The sequence below is a fragment of the Dipodomys merriami genome, unplaced genomic scaffold, assembly GCF_024711535.1.
Source record: "Dipodomys merriami isolate MVZ:Mamm:240054 unplaced genomic scaffold, mDipMer1.0.p SCAF_1733, whole genome shotgun sequence".
Taxonomy (NCBI): domain Eukaryota; kingdom Metazoa; phylum Chordata; class Mammalia; order Rodentia; family Heteromyidae; genus Dipodomys; species Dipodomys merriami.
The window spans coordinates 50,374-68,640 of NW_027203086.1; the positions used below are offsets into that span (position 1 = coordinate 50,374).

Below are 18,267 nucleotides of genomic sequence, written 5' to 3' on the forward strand. Positions count from 1 at the left end.
GGTTTATTTTTATAACAATTTTAAAATATTTATTTGCTCTCTTGTTGCATTGTTGCTACTTTATCTTATCTTCATTTAATACTGGTTTTTACATTTTATAGTTACCACCATATTTCATGAAAAAATTTAAATTAGTACAGTATTAGTGGTTTGCTTCATTTGAGAAAGGTTCTCTGCCATAGAGTTCCCAACACATAGAGAGTCTCTTCACTTAAGACACCGGGATACCACTGGAATAAAGGGGCCTGACAGGAAATCAGAGAGAATCATTGGGGTATCTCCAGATAAGGGAACACTTAGCCACATTCCAAAAACTCAGACTGCCATGCTCAAGATCAAGAAACAAACCAACCCGGCCCAGAGGCTTCTCTACATATTGAGACAGCAATGGGAAGGTGGTAAAAAGGGTGTAAAGTGTGTTCTCTTTCACAAACAAAAGGAGGAAAACGTCCTCAGATTCACTGAGGTTGCTCCCTATGACAGAATCAGTAACAACTCCCAAGGGCCAGGTCGAAGACTCATCCACACTAACTTCCCAGTAATGTTTCCCAGAGCTGAAGACTTGGCATCCAAAAGCAGTGAAGTGGAGGGAGTCTTCAGAATTCAAAACCGCATATTGATGGTCATGTCTAACACTGCTCCCAGGACCTTGATTCCCCATAGTTTCATTGAAGGCAATCTCCACCCGGTACTGATTGAGCTTCTTTTTCATTCCAGGCATGGGAGGGGCACTGAGCTGTGGCCTCAGAGGAAGTGGCATGAAGACCAACACTGACACACAGCTTTCTAGGGTCAACTCTACACCCTGAAGCAGTTCCACATCTGGCTTCTGGTATGTTTCGATCAGCTCCTGAAACATATTCCTGAGCTGATGCTTCTTCTGAAGCATTTAGGTTTCCCTTTCTCTGAGTTGCTTTAACATGGCTCTTCCTTCATTGATCAGTAGCTGGGAATGATATCTTTCCTCCTCCTGGACAAAAAGCTGCAGCATTCTAAAAACATCCTTAGTCATGTCTCGGTAGAGGTTCACATAATAAATCCATTGGTTGGTGAGTCTCTTCTTCTCCTGTAAATTGTGCTGGTTTTCTTGAGTCTTTTCCCATACAGCATGCACCTGCTTTGAAATCATCTTCCTCTGCACATCAGCAGCCCTTTCTATAGAATGGTGTTTGTGAGCCCTGTGCTCCTGAGACATGGAGCAGCTCCTACAGAGCAGGGCCCTGTCTACCTCACAGAACATCTGCTTGGTCTCCCTGTGTGTCCCACACATGTATTCCTCAGAGCTCAGGAACTGCCTGAGTCTGGCTCTTCTGGCAATGGCCACCAGGCTCCTCAGAACCACGTTGGTTTTCAGGTTTGTCTGCTGGCAGGGTCCCTTGCATCCTGGGCACCTGGCTGGAGTCTCTTCCCAGCAAAGGAAGAGACAAGGTCGACAAAAACTGTGCCCGCACTCTAGGGTGACTGGCTCTATGAAAGTATTCATACAGATGCCACAGCTCAGTTCCTTCTGGAAGGCCTGGACAATGTCAGGATCCATCATTCCTAGAATCTAATGAGGTGCTGGTGACTCACCCCTAAAAGCCTAGCTACCCAATAGATTGGGATATGAGGATCAAGCTTTGAAGCAGGCCTGGGCACCAAAGTCCCCCTGACACAGACTCTTATCTCCTATTTACCACTCCAAAATCACAAGTGGGCTGTGATTCAAGTGGTAAAGCACTAAACTTGTCCACAAAGTGACCTAGGGATAATGCCCAGTCTTGAAAACAAAGAGGCCCAGCAACACTGCCCTACCACTGGGTTCAATCCCCACAACCGACAAAACACCACCACCAACAACAACACCAAACCAAGGAAAGAAGAATTAAAAGAGGAGTAGATTCTCCCACTCTGATCCTCACCTGGAGTATCCAAGCTCCAAACAGCCTCCTCCTCCTGAGGGATCTTCAGCAATGCCTGAGTCTCAGACTTCCACTCTATTTATACTGAAAGAGGGTGGGCCCAGGAAAGGAAGTGTCTCTGATTGGTTGTTTAGGGAAGCTGATTTACATATCAATAGAAGTTGGAATTTACATCCTGACAACCCCACCTTTTACTTCCTCTTTCAAGGACTTGCAATTTGGTTAGGTGATTTGGGTTAGGTGCAACTTAGGTTTGTCCAGGGTTGGAAAAGTTTATTGTGTTTGTTTTATTTTGTTTTGTTTTGTTTTTTACTTCTGTGTATGCTTTATTTTTGGACTATGAGTTTATTACTTTTCCACCGGACTGTAGGACACATTCGTGGCATCATCCATTGTATCTTGTGGGTCTTCATTAATTTGTAATTTGTCAGGCCTGATGCTGGGTTGGTACTTTACCACTTAAGCCATGTCCTCTTCTGTTTGCTTTTGCTTTTGGAATAGAAAATTGAGTTTATGCTTAGGTTCCCTGGACTGAGATCTTCTGATTCACACTTTGCACAAAGCTGAGAGGACAAGAATTATCTCTTGCTTGAGTTGTGATCAGGGTTAAGTCTGCCCACAGAGCAGCCCCTCCCAGCTTTCCCATCACCTGCTTTAATCAGACCAGTAATCACCTGACTGTCGATGATCACCTGACTGTGAGTCAACAAACATCCTAGGCTCCTAGGTCACTTCCTCCCAAGTCCATTTTCCATACAAATTCATCCTTCCGATGTTGTTGTTCTTGTTGTTTGTCTGTCAGTGCTGGACTTGAACTCAGGGTAGAAGATCTGTCCCTGAGCTCTTCTTCCACTCTATTTCTCTTATCTTTATTTTAAATATCATTTATGCCTTTTTATTATAAAATGATGTGGTATTCTGATATATAATTTAATAACTCCATGCCATTTTTGAGAATGATCTAAAAATTATCATAGACATAAACATATATATATTATATACATTGGATTTCAAGAACACATTATTAATATTCAATTTGCAATAAGTTTTATCCTATCAGAATATTCTCTTTAGGGTTACAGGTTCTGTAGTATCCTTGGCATAACCTTTCCCATTTGTGGTTTTGTTACTATAATCAATCTTGTACCTTTCTTGGTGTTGATCCATTAGCTTTGAAAGCATAATCCCCTATCTGAATTGCCAGAAGCTAAATAGTAGCCTAACACTATGTTTGTATCATTGACTTTCAGGCATTGATTATCAAACAATCTTTTTAATTTTTCTTTTTTAAAAATTTTTGTCATTAGTGCTGCGGAACTCTGGGTCTGGTGCTTTCGCTCATCTCTTCAGCTCAAGGTGAGCCCTCTACCACTTGAGCCATAGCACCACTTCCAGTTTTCTAGTGGTTTATTGGAGATGAGTGTCTACGACTTTCCTGCCTGGGCCGGGTTTGAACCGAGATCCTCAGATCTGTTTCCTGAGTAGCTAGGATTACAGGGAGTGCACCACTGGAGCTGGCTAAGCATTATTTTTTATCTTCATATGATAATGACAGCAGGGATGATGGCACGATAATTGGGTACATAGAGTAAAAGACAGACACCAACAAAGAGCCATCACAACTGGACAGCAAACTGTTGTATTGTTACAATTGTTGGCTATTGTTAATCTCTCAGTATGCCTAATGTATAAATTGAGCTTTGCCATTGTTATTATTAATCTCTTAGCCTGAGTTAATGTTCTCTTCATTTTTACCCTAAAACATTATGACTTATTTTTTCTAAAGCCATTCCTTCATCTTTAGTGTTCAACCATTCACTTTCTTTCTTCCCCATTATTACCAGCAATTTCTCTAAGTATTCCAGTTCATTTTATTTTATTTTTAGGAATTAGTACTACAACTTAAAGAATCCAATCTAATAGAAAGTTTAAACACCCCAATGGTCTAGTATAGAGGTGTTTCTTTTTTTTTCTTCCCAGGATGGATAACAGGATCTAGTCATCAAAAGCCTGCTTTAGAACGTTGAGTCAACGAAACTAATACTGCTTTTTTGTTCTAGGATGTACTTGGGGCTTGAACTTAGGGCATGAGCAGTATTCGTGAGGGTTTTTTGTTGTTGTTGTTGTTGTTGTTGTTGTTTGCTTTGCTTTTTTTTTCTCCTACTACTTGGACCACAGCTCCACTTTGGTGGTTAATTGAAGATGAGTCTTTTGGACTTTCCTATATGAACTGGCTATGAACTGCCATCCTGCTCAGCCTGCTGAGTAGCAAGGATTACTGGGAAAACAAAAATGCCCACTGAATTAAATGGTTTTTGTTTTGTTTTGTTTTGTTTTTTGCTGTTATTCTGAGATTCACCTTCTTTCATGGTGAAAACAGTCACTGGGGACTCATTTTTGCATGGGTTTATTTTTATAGCAATTTTTAAATAGTTTTTTGCTCTCTTGTTGCATTGTTGCTACTTTATCTTATCTTCATTATTTTTTACATTTTATATTTTATTATATGTTACCTCCATATTTCATAACAAAATGGGATTACTGTGCAAAGAAATTCAAATTAGTACAGTATTAATGGTTTGCTTCATTTGAGAAAGGTTCTCTGCTATAGAGTTCCCAACATATAGAATCTTCACTAATAATGGTTTATCATTGGAGAAAAAGGGTCTGACAGCAAATTGGAAATAGCCAATGGGATATCTCCAGAGAAGGGAACTCTTAAACACATTCCAAAAACTCACACTGCCATGGTCAAGATAAAGAAACACCACACCCTGGCCCAGTGACTCCTCTATATAATGTGTCAGCAGTCGGCAGGTGGTAAAAAAAAAGTGTAAAGAAAGTTGCCTTTCACAAAAGGAGGAGTAAAAGGTCCTTTGATTCAGGGCAGTGGGCCTAGAAAAGGGTGTGTACCTGAGTTCTCATTTAGGGAGGTTGATTTACATATCATTTGGAGTTGGAATTTCCATCCTGGCAACCACACCTTTAACTTCCTCTTTCAAGGAAATGCCTCTTACAATTTTCTTAGACAGTGACAAGTGCTGTGTATTTTGGTTAGGTGCAGGTTAAATTTATACAGGATTGGAAAACCTTTTTTTTCCTTACCTTTTTGTATCTTTTATTTTCGTACTATGCATTAATTACTTTTCCACCAGAATGTAGGTGACTTTGTATCTTGTGGTTTTGAAAATTAGCTAAGCTTACATTGTGGAGTTATTAGATGATCATCCAAGTTTTTTATTTGGAAATTGTCATGCCTCCTGCTTGTCAGGTGCTTCACCACTTGAGCCATTTCAATCTTTCTATTCTCATTGGACTTCTAATCTCATAAAAAATACTGTATTCATTTTCTATTGGTAATGTAGTTCTCCAATTTTAATTTATGCAAGAATTCTGAACCGATTTCAAAAATGAAGGACATTTTAAAGTAATTCATTAAAATTTCATAAAAGCTATGAATATGGAGCTATATATAATTCATTACTTTTGTTTAATTTTTCACACCAGAGTTGTAGAGTATGCTCAAAGGTGATTTTTACACTAACCTTTTTCTTGTGGGAATTATTTTAATTAAGAAAATACTTTACATAGCTAAGATATGGAACCAACCCAGAAGCCCCTCAGTAGATGAATGGATCAAGAAAATGTGGTATATATACACAATGGAATTCTATGCCTCCATCAGAAAGAATGACATTTCCCCATTTGTTAGGAAATGGAAAGGCTTGGAAAAAATTATATTAAGTGAAGTAAGCCAGGCCCAAAGAAACATAGGTCCCATGGTTTCCCTTATTTGCAATATCTAGTATAGGTATGAGTCAAGCGGAAAAGATCAGATAATGTGATGTTAGGAAAACGAACCCTTAAATATGTATTTTAATGTTTTCGTTTCTTTCATGCATGTGTTTCTAACGCATTTATAAGATTATTTCTTTGTTGCTTTGTATGTCCCTCCCCCACAGTGTAACCCCCGCTTTCACTTTATTTGATGTCAGTATAACATGTGGAGGAGATGGGGACAAACAAGTCGTTTAAGGACTCAGGTGGACCTGTTGTAACAAGGAGAATTACAAAATGTCATGTCAAAGCAAGCTTTACAATGTCGGTGTGGGGGGGGAGGGGGGTATGATTGGGTGGGGGGGAGGGGGGAGGCTGGGAAGGGAGGTGAAGGGTAAACAAAGGAGGAGGCTGCAATGCTTGGTAAGAAATGTATGCATTATCCTGCCAATGTAATTGTAACCCCTCTGTACAGTATGTTCTCAAATAAAATAAAATAAAATTAAAAAAAAAAAGAAAATACTTTAGAGACATTAATATTAGTTCAGCTATTTATTCTGCTTCATAAGGAATGTGATTTTAAGTTAATACACAGATCTAAGACAGATGATACATTTGGCATTTAGATCAATTTGTGTAATTACTTTTTTATTTAAATACTGAATACATGTTTCTGAATTTTCAATTTATTACCTGAGTCAAAGGTATATCATTACACCTGCAGAATCTAATCCACTTTACAAAGACTAAGTAACATACTAGTTTGAATTTTATTTTTTAGTTCAAAAATAATATTCAACATATATCATTTCAATAGGTTCCACTGAAAATTTATTAAGATACGCAATATCCATAGATATTTCATATTCTATATTCTTATTTTTGGATTACATTTCTGTAATCCATGTGTCTTGTGTTAGACTTCCAATTGTTCATCTCACATCTCTGTTTGTTCCAGGATTTCAGCATTAATGTTTTCTTTTTTCCGTGGTTTTATTATTTTTTCATCTCACTATCACCATTGTAACTTTTTAACATACAAAAAAGAAAATTCACTATTGCCCAGCTCAGCATTCTTTACATTTTCAAAAATCCAAGTAATGCTACTGACATACAACATACATCATGAAATGATTGATATAATGTATACAATAAAGTAATATCAAAATATTGCATAAAAATTAAGAATATGTAATGTCATGAAATTAAAATACACTATTATTAAACTGTGACATCAAACATTTTCCATTATTACTATAATATAGTAATATAAAACCATGCCATCACTCTCCAACTTGCTTTGTAAAGAATTTACACTTTGTCGAAACCTACACCTGAGCCCCTTTCCTGGTAATGAACGGACTGTTAAATGTCTCCAGAATTTGGGCCACCTCCCAGAGGCCACTGGTATGTTTGGCTCCTCCCCTCTCTCATCCCTTATAATTAGGCATGAGAGAATTCCAACTAGTCCTCATGCAACAAAGTAAGTTAGAGGACAAGAGCCCTGTTCCCCAGCTGGACGCCTCCAGGTATTCATGCAAAAATGATCTCAAAGTTGTCATTTGCCTCAGTCCTGCAGCCTTCATTGCCCTAGCCTGCAAGCTCATGTAGGTGCTTGAATAGCAAGCTGTTGTAGCACAATCTGCTCTGTAGTAGAGGTCCTTGAGATGCGAAGGTACCCCAGCCTCTCCTTGGGCAGGCTCCACATAGTCTTCAAGCTTTAACTCTTCATAATCATGTTGCTCCTTGATAACTTCCCTCTTCTTGGAGCCTGATAGGTCTGAGGGGCCCTCATCAGCAGGGGTTTGGATGGCTGCCAGGAACTTGTCCTGAATCTCAGGTGCCTTCATTTGCAAGAAGCAGTAGTAGCTCCTGCAGCTCCTTCTTCTTCTCCCTCTCCTCCTGGGAGAGCTGGTTGACACACTCATCTTTCTTCTGATATAGCTCATCCAGTACTTCCGTCTGTTCTTTATAGAATTCTAGGGACTTTTCAATGGTGCTTTTTGACAGCTGGCTGCATCGATGTTGGAGTTTATCCACTTGCTTCTGGAAGCCCACCTTTTTTAGGCAGCTTGTGGATGAAGCAGAATTTCAGGGTCTTCTTGGGCATTTGTGTGTCCTGCTTTCTATCCCATGGTTTCAACTCCTGAAGAAGAAACCCTACTGCTTCAGCTTTCTGTGGCTCTTGACTACCAGATTGGTCAGGCACCCACAGTAGGTATGTTGCTCCTGCAGCTGCTGGCTGAGCTTCGCCTTCTTTAATTCACCAATGGATAAAGATAAAAATCCCACCTGGTCTTTGGGTTGTCTGTCTTCTAGGACAGTCACAACAAGTAGAGTCTCCCCTTTTCTTTTTGCTCACTCTTCCTTCTCTAGTGAAAGCCAAAAAGCTCAGCTGGGGCCCACAGCTGGTCCTGTTTCTGTCTGGTGTTTTAAGGCATATCAAAATTGTTGTGTAATTTTTGATGGACCTTCTTGGTCCTCCAACTTAGTCCAGCAGTTGTGTGTACTTCTGCAGGTACTGTGGCAAGGCCTCATTCTTTAAGGTCAACTGCAGTTTGTAGGCCCTGTGCTGTTCACAGGTAGCTCTGAGCTCCTGCAGCTGTTCATGTTGAGCCACTTGGCTCCTTAACTCAGCCATCTTTTTCCATTCTTCTAACTTCTCCTCTTGCTGGTCCAGCTTCTTCTTTCACCTGCAGCTGTGAGTGCAGCAAAGTAGAGACCTTCTCCTCTTTCTTAGCCTATGTAAGACATCCTGTACCTGGCCCAGCTGCTCTTTGATCTCTAGGTTATGCAAAATTGTGCATCTCATGGCCTCATGTTTGTGTAATCTTCCCATTGTCTTGAAGAACTCATGCAGGTCCCAGGTCTTTCCCTGATGCTCCAGTTACCACAGCCACTCCTGCTGCTAAAGATTCTGGAGACTGAGGCTCTAGTTTTCCCACCTTTGAATGTAACACTTCTTCTCCCATTTCTGTTGTTACTTCTGCGACTAATAGGTCTTGGCTGGCAGCTGTAGCTTGGTCTGAGTTGGTCCTCCATGCTGCTGCTTGGAGGGAAGCTCTGCCAACTGCCTTTGAAGTTCCACCATGTTGGTCTCTAGGTCAAACACTTATCGCACCATTGCTCTTTCTCATCTCTCAGTTGGTTCATCTGTTGAGCCTTTTGTCTTTTCTCATGGACTTCTCCAACTTCAAGTCCCCTGCAACATGTCTCTCTCTAGCCTTAATTTGGTCATTAATTCTTTCATGGTCTCTAGCTTTGTCTCCACCCATGCCTTCTCTCCTATTACCTTTGTTTATATTTTGGTTACTCTCTTGGGGTGAATTAGGCTTTCTGACATATTGTTAGTGATTCCAGTGTTAGTGGAAAGTACACTAGCAGGAAAGGAACCAGAGGAAAATTCCAGGTATGCATGGTCTTTGGTCTCACCCTTAGCTGATTTACAGTCCCCAGTAATGTTTGTTTTGAGGTTACCTCTGTTTTTAGTTTTCTTTTTTTTGGTTTCAGTTGGTCCACCAGGAAAATTTCTCTCCAGATACTCTTTCTATAGTTTCTTGCCTAAAGAAAATTTTATTGTGCATGTGTGTCTGGTTTGGATAGATATCCCAGCACTGGGATAGGGATGGTGGAAGGACCATATTCCCAGGCTTTCTGAAATCACCTCTATTCTTGCAATCACCCACTTCCTACAGGATCTCTGAAATTCACTCAGTCACCACCTTCCTTCACCTGCCGGTAGTGGTATGAGCCAATAGAGGGAAATGCCAGTGGTACTAGGAAGCACATAATGTGGGTGTGGCCTTGATTCTTGTATCTTATTGGTCAGCTAGAAACAGATTTGCATTGTGGGATCATTGTAATCCAGACACAGTGGATAGAGACACCATGAGACCTGCTCCTACAGTCCTCCCCCATCCACATACCTATTTGGGGAGCAGGGCAGCACCAGCTCCTGTTTGCCCTCCCCATCTAACCTGCCCACTTGGGCTGATTAACTAGGATTAACTCTAGTTGTACTGGAGACTGCTCAAGACAATGTCTTCCATCCCATAATTACAATCACCAAGTTATCCTGAGTGGTTGCTCTCAGACCACTGTCATAGTCCCTCTTATGCTGGGACTATGGAGGGATTAGACCCCAGAGCTTAGGGGATGAGTGAGTGACAGACAGTATGGATGCTGGATACTGCATCATTTTATGATCTGTTTCCTCATATAACAACTTGGTCCACATATTTTACATCGCAGAAATACCGTTCAAATAATTTCCATCCAGTCCTCCAGACTGCCAGATTGTGCAAGTGCCACAATTCACTCACTCCTTACTGCAAGTTTCTAATCTGGTTCTGAATGTGTTCCCCCTACCTCCCAGGTCTCTATCCCACACGTAGTGTACCATGTTCCCCATTTGATTTATTTTTAAAATTTTTTATTGTGAAAATACCGTACAGAGGGGTTACAATTACATGTGCAAGGTAATGAGTACATTTCTTATCAAGCATTGTTGCCTCCTCCTTTATTTCCTCTTCCAATCCCTTCCCATCTTCCCCCACCCCCATCCTGCCTGGCCAAATTTGTAAAGTTCGTTTTTCAACATAACGACTTGTACATCTCATTGTTGCAATGGGTCCACCTGTATTCCTATTTAAACGGTTTGTTTTTGCCCTCCCCCTCCACAAATTATACCAACATCAATTACAATCAAAGCAGGGGTTATACCGTGGGGGAGGGACATATAAACCAATAAAGAAATCATCTTATAAATATGTTACAATCAATCACAAGAAAGAAAAAAACATTTCAATAATTATCTTGGGGTTCATTTCACCTAACATCAACTTATCTGATCTTTTCTGCTTGTCTTAGAAATATACTAGTTATTGCAAATAAAGCAAAACATGGGACCTATGTTTCTTTGGGCCTGGCTTACTTCACTTCATATAATTGTTTCCAAGTCTTTCCATTTCCTAACAAATGAGGAAATGTCATTCTTTCTGATGGAGACATAGAATTCCATTGTGTATATATACCACATTTTCTTGATCCATTTATCTACTGAGGGGCATCTGGGTTGGTTCCATATCTTAGCTATGGTAAATAATGCTGCAATAAACATAGTTGTGCTGGGAACGTTAATATGGTCTTGTTTGTGATCATTTGGGAAAATGCCCTATATTGGGATTGCTGGGTCATAGGAGAGCTCTAAGTGGAGTCTTTTGAAGAACCTTAATACTACTTTCCAAAGTTGTTGAACAAGTTTACACTCCCACCAAAAATTCTGTAGGGTACCCTTCTGTCCACATCCCCTCCACAGCTTGGTACTGGCACAAGAACAGACCTCAGGACCAATGGAATAGAATTGAAAACACAGAAATGAACCTACAGACCATAGCCATCTAATCTCCGATAAGTGAGCTAAAAAAGTAGAATGGAAGAAAGACAGTCTCTTCAGTAAGTGGCAAAACTGGTTAATCACTTGTAGAAAAATTAAGTTAGATCTTTATATATTAGCCTGCAACAGAATCAACTCCAAATGGATTAAAGACCTTGGAGTCAAAGCAGACACTCTGAAAACATTATAGGATGGAATAGGAGAAACTCTAGGTCTCCTTGGAGTAGGCCAAAATTTTCTTAATAGAGACCCAGAAACACAAGAAATCAAAGAAATGTTGGACAAATGGGATTGCATGAAATTGCAGAGCATCTGCATGGCAAAGGACATAGCTAGCAAGATCAATAGAAAGCCCATGGATTGGGAGAAGATCTTCACTACCCATACAACGGCCAAGGGTTCTCATATCTAAAATATAATTGGAACTCAAAAAATTAAATCCCCCAACAACAAATCCTCAAAGAAACAACTGCCCAATAAATAAGTGAGCTAAAGACTTGAAGAGAAACTTCTCTGAAGTGGAAAGAAGGATGGCCAATAGAAACATGAAGAAATGCTCAAATTCCCTAGCCATAATCGAAATACAAATCAAAACAACATTGAGATTCCACCTCACCCTAGTTAGAATGGCTATAATCAAGAACTCTAATAACAGCCTTTGTCTTGACATCAGAACAGGAAAGTTGCCAGGGACCTTCTCTAATACACAGTATACTTGTGCTCCTCTGTCTCACCTGGCCCCAACTGCAGCCAACTGTCTCAGCTTTCTTCAAGATTTTCTTCTAGTAGTCCTGTGTACTAACCACATTTTTACATGTCTAATAACTATGTATGATTCACTAGTGGCTATCATATAGAGCAGGCTTAGACATTTCATTAATTTCCTACTCCATATAAAAGGATGATTAAGCACAATTAGCTGATACTAAAATGCGTCTTCTTGTTGCAGGTTTGAGTGTAAGTTAGAAAATACAAAAATAAGATGGGTACTGATGGCTCATGCCTAATAATCCTAGCTACTCAGGAGGCTGAATTCTGAGGATCTCCGTTCGAAGCCAGCACAGACAGGAAAGTCCAAGACACTCTTATCTCCAATAACCCACCAGAAAATCACTATTTTGGTTTTAGAGCACCATCCTTGAGCAAAATGAACCCAGGGAGAGTGCCCAGGCTCTAAATTCAAGCCTCACAAGCAAGAACACAACAAAATACAAAAAATAATCTGTGAGTAGTTTGCATAGAATAATATCTCATTTAATCCTGGTCTTTTTTGTTTATGTGTGTTTGATTACCAGAAATAGACTCTCCTAAAATTTTGTGAAATAAAGTTACCCAGTTCTTGAGTTATAGAGCATTTGTAATCTGCTTTTTCTTGATGCTATTTTGACAAAAAGCGATCTATTCTGTCAAACCAAAGTGTCTCCAACTTGCAGCAAGTTACCATCTGTTAACACACACTTACTGGAATAATTCATATCTTAACTTCAAACTGTAACCATCAGCTATATTGTTCATAACCAGCCAGCGGTGTCAAGGCTATGAAGTCCTTACCAATGGAGTTAAAAGAACAGAATGTGCTTCGCACATTCCTTAAATCAGCCCCTGAAAGTCAAGCAAAAAATGTGAGCCCAACAACTACTGTGTCTCAGAGACATCACCACTCCTTGTGTTAAGATAAAAAGCTCAAGGGCCACCCTGCCTGGCATGCCTGCTTGACTCTGGGTAGAATGTCTAGGCTCCCTTCCTCACAGAACTAAACTGCCTTGGTGAGATCTCCTTTACTTCTGTGTGTCTATTCTATCTGGGTTAATATTTTGACTATTTTGTTTTAACACTGGAGCATTCTGGGGGATAGTCTGCAATATTCATTCTCTCTGGGATGGTGAGGAACTCTATTAGGGGATATGATTGTCCTGCTACTCAGCTGCAACAAGGTGGGGGCTGGGCAGCACTGGTGACATTTCATATCTGTGAATGAACTCCAACTCTTGGACATTACATGTGGATTTAAAAAAATTCCTAAATCTGGGCTCCTATGGCCCTGAACTCTGAAGATTATGGTTTGGATAATGGTTTGAAGCTAAACACTGATCCTCAGATCTCAGCCTCCTGAATAGCTAGGATATGAGGTGTAAGCCACCAGCACCCAGATTTGCTCTTGCTTTCTTTAGTGTAATTGCCTTACAAAGTCTTATCTCATTTAAATATGATTTCTTTCTGAGTTCTACCCTGGGCAGTACATTACAGATGGAAATTTCTCATCCTGTGCTGTCTTGGTCTTATTAAAACAAAGATTACTCTTCAGTAGATTTTTGCTGCTGCTTACCAAGTACACCATTCCCTAGTCCACTTCATGAGTGCACTAAGTATTTAAAACCTTCCATAAACTACAGGAACCATTCTAATTTCCTGGGTTAAAGTGTTGAAATATTGTATGTCTCCTTCCTTTGTCTTCTTTTCTTTTCCTTTTTCCTTTTTTCCTTTTTTTGGTCCATCGTGAGTCTTGAACTCTGGGCCTGGGCACTGTCCCTCAGCTCTTCAGCTCAAGGCTAGTGCTCTACCATTTGAGCCACAGTGCCACTTCCTCCCTTATCTGCTTGTTTTCTCTGTCTACATTCAAGGCATTTCAACATCTGTTTTCCAAACAATGAACAATATACACAGTATAGACTAAAGGGGTAGATAATCAAATATACTTGTAAAATCAAACTAAGCATGAATCTAACAAATGTTCTTGACTGATTCACTTAAAACTCTTGTCTTGGATGAGTAGTTCTAGTTGCAATTGTGGCATAAATTTCTTTTTTTTTTCTGAAATCAAATGATGGAAGAAACATTTCAACAAAGGGAAGTGAGGAATGAGCTCACACCTAAAGAAGAAACAGGGACCTTTCTAAGTTTATGGAGTACAGTAAGAAAAATATTGAAAAAGAAACAGCTAAATTTGAAATTTATGACAGGCATGATATCTAGAACCCATTACACGTTAAAGTAAGCCTGAATTTACAGCATCTATAATTTTTAGCTAGTTTTCAGGGTTTCACACCTGAAATATCTAACCACACTTGAGGCTAAGATCTAGAGAACTGAGTATTGAGGCTAACTTTGGCAGAAATGTCCTGCCTCTCTGCAAAACTATCAGCAAAAATATAAGTAGGTGTGTGGCTCAAGTGGTAAAGCTCTATCCAGTTAAAGTGGAGCAAGGAAGCATGGCTCTGAGTTCAAACCCTAATACGAAAAAATTAAAGAATCACAATTCTGGATTCTTGAAATTCACTTGAATGTAAAATCATTTGGCAGAAAAGACTGTAAAGAAAAAAATTAAAGCAGAAAAAGTGTATTGTTCTATACACACAAAAAAGGTTTTATAGATATATAAATATATCTATATATAAATATATATATATATACATAGATAGATAAAAATATACATACATAGTTGTGCAATATATAGAGAATAATGTCTGTAATTACATATATACATATATATATAACAACTAAGTGTATACGTTTGTCCATAATCCCTAAATTAAACTAAAAGTCCATATTTTAAACTATGACTCTTAGAAAGCATTGTCTTCACCTTTAAATATTTTCTGGATATTAATTTGTGTATGAAAGAGGAAAAGAATTTAAGTACATGTAACAATATTTATATTAACATGACCAAATGTAATGGCTTTACATAATTCTGTTTCATAATTCAAGTCATTATGCATTAGTTATATTGAGATTTTAAATATGAGAATTGTACACATATTAACAATCTATTTCTGAATAAGTTTGCTCTCTCCAACATCTTCCTATGTTCCCTTTCCTCTTTCTAGCTTTTTAAACTGTGCTTAGTGGATATATTTATATTGTTTACACATATATATGTAGATATGTGTATATGTATGTACCCTCATATATACCTAGAAATGTCCATATGCAAATATATACCTATATGTGAATACAATACAAATATATATTATATTAACAATACAATATTGTAATTATATATTTATATATTACCCCCTTTTATATCCATGTCCCATGATAATTATTAATTTTTACTATATTTGTTATTATGATTTTTCTGGTTTCTCATCTGAGAACAAGACTAGCCATTGAGATTTTTTCACATGAGTAGAAATATCACTGTCATATCATAATTAGAAGTTCTATGAGAAGAACCAGGAAATTTAAGAATATATCTAGAAAAAAGAGTCTACCCTTCTCATTCTCAGTCTTGGCCTTCCTTCACTTGTACCTTTGTTCCCCACGATGACCTTTCAACAATAATACTGTTCTGTCATGGCTTACAATGACTAAGATTCTGACAACATCACAAAGAAAATTTTTCTCGATTGAGGATAGATTGCTAGATAAGGGCTTTTAACAAAATAAAAATTAGATCTTTTTTCTTTTCATATTATCTTTTCTTCTTAAAGTGTTTTTGATTGACACATCACAATTCTATATACGTTAGATGAATAATGAGCTGTTTTATTCTAGCTTTGCTTTGCTTTCTGCATTTCTGGTATTGAACTCTGAGCCTCACACTCGCACTGTGGAGGCTCACCAGGATATAATATGTTTTGACTTGTTCCATCATTAGACAATCAAATCTGAGCAATCAGCGTATTGATCTTTAAAGTTAAACATTTCGAAGTCAATGGGGATGTTACAAGTTCTTTTTCTAAATTTGAAATTTCTTAGCAACATAGAAAATAAATAAACAGATAACAATTCAACAGGTTGAAATACAGAAAAATATACTATGTAAAGTTTTTCACAAATGCCCACGTGAATAGATGAAATTCTAAAGAGAACAGCTTGAATTTACCCTTAAAACTTATTCTATAAGAGGCAACAATGCTTGATAAGAAACGTACTCATTACTTTGCTCATGTAATTGTTACCCCTCTGTATTATATTTTCACAATAAAATAAATAAAATAAAAATATTCTTAAAAAAGAGAGTGAGGGAAGGAGTGATATTGTCAAAAAAGAAATGAACTCTTTACCTGACTTACGTAACTGTAACCCCCGTGTACATCCCCTTATGACAATAAAAACTTCAACCATTCTAGCCATTGTATTCAGTATAAAGCAAACATAAAAACATCTATTCACTAGCTCTTCTTAACCTTCCTGAAATTTAATGTGTCCCTTTTCCATGATATAATAGTAAATATAAATGAACTATAAACGTATTGATCACCAGGTGCCAGTGGCTCACAATGTAATCCTAACAATGAAGTATGCTGAGATCAGAAGATTGTGATTTAAAGCCAACAGGCAAAAAATCATCTATGAGACTCTTACCTCTAAATTAACCATCAAAAAGCCTAAAGTGGAGAAATGGCTCAAGTGACAGAACATTAGACTTGAGAAAGAATAAATAAGTACATACATAACTCAAGGACAACATCCCAGGCTGTTAGTTCAAGCCCCATGATCAACACACACAAACACACACACAAACACACACACACACACACACACACACATTGCTTTCTGCTCTTCCATTTATGTTGAAAATATTATCTCATGTGAGAAGCATTTAACATACTTTTTAAATTTTTATCATACTTTAAATTAAAAAAGTATCCATTTTATAAAAAAAACAGGTATTCTAGGCACTTGCTATCTGCTAGGAGACATTAATCATACCTTGATATAGTTAATGCCTTAATTAATTTACCTGTGACTGGTAGACATATATTATTATTATTATTTCTCCTCAACAAATGTGGAAAATTTTGGAAGAAAATGTGATAATAGTGGAATTTCATAAAATTTATGCTTCATAAGAGGTAATAATCATTGTAACTCCTAAACACAGCTTAAAACCAATAATGCAGTGATATTGAATTTCTCTGTAGTTTATATAGTGTGCAAAAAATTGATACTATATAGTATCTCCTTTACATTTCCTTGGAAGAAGCTAAATAAGAATATATACATCTTAAAATCATAAAATAACACTTTGGTTATATTAATGAAATGCCCACATTCAAAATCATTAATAAGTTTATGTAAATAGTACAGCTCTTAGATATTCAAATTTTGAAAGTTTTGAAACAAGTCATTCAAAAGTTTAAAACAATAATAAAAATAATCATTTTAATCAAACTAAACATATCCTTGATTGGACCATCAACTTTCATAGGAATATATAAATCTAGATAAATAGTATTCTTGAGCATGTGTGAGTTGTGTTTGCACAGGTATGCGAGTACTTGTGTCTCTTTGATATTTATATTGCATTCTTCTCTTTGTTGTGTATTGATTCACGTTAATACCAGTTTTGCATAATTCATCATGCATTTAAAAACGTGAAAGACAGTGGTAACCAAAGGTAGCCCTCTGTAGAAAAATGGTGGCATGTGAAGAGCTCATCAGTTTGAAATCAAGCAGTGTATCATCATTTATCATTCATTAAATCACACACAGCTTCAAACATCTCCTTAGTGTTTATATTGGAGAAGGGCAAAATGCATAGATGCATGCATAGACACATGTTGTTACCTAATAAATCTCTTCATGCTTTTCACTGGCAGTATAAGTGTCTGACCTTGGAAGCGACCTCTCATCTGGAGTCTTTACATAGAGATGTAGGAGCAGCATTGACAAGCAAAATGAACCCTTGATAATCGCTGACACTGTTAGCATGGTTAAGCTTCTTAAAATATTACCACGGAACCTTTCCTTCATCTTTACAAACATATTTCAATTGTACTACATACTTTTTAAAACTCTTAAATAGAGCCATGATGTAGAGGAATAAAATGCTAGGCAAACAAGAAGAACTAATCCGTCCAATAATAAGTGAATAATAATAATAAGCCACAGGAAAGACAATATTAAATCCACCCAAAATTGCAAGAGGGAAAGATTAGAGTGGCAATATCAAACCCATGAAATTATAAAGAATGAGGCAATAAAAGTAAAGTACTGAGATGAAAAGTAATGTTATTAATTGTCTAGTAGCTTTTCTTCCCAGTGGATCTCATTTATCTTTGGAAGAAGTTTAAAGAAAAATCACAGCCCCTTTCGTAAACTTTGTTTTTCCACTGTCAGGTGTATCAGCAACATCTTGTATTTACAGCTGTCTTCACAAATCACAGGCAATTATGTATGTGTCTTTTCATTTACAACAAGTATCATCTTTGCAAAACTCTAAACTTTATTCCTTTGTGATTTTTA

At 37.7% G+C, this 18,267-nt stretch overlaps 1 pseudogene; it reads right to left on the reverse strand.

Moving 5' to 3' along the window:
• Positions 1 to 352: 352 nt before the first annotated feature.
• LOC138829524 (tripartite motif-containing protein 43 pseudogene) lies at positions 353 to 1,537 on the reverse strand (annotated as a pseudogene).
• Between the last annotated feature and the right edge of the window lie 16,730 nt (positions 1,538 to 18,267).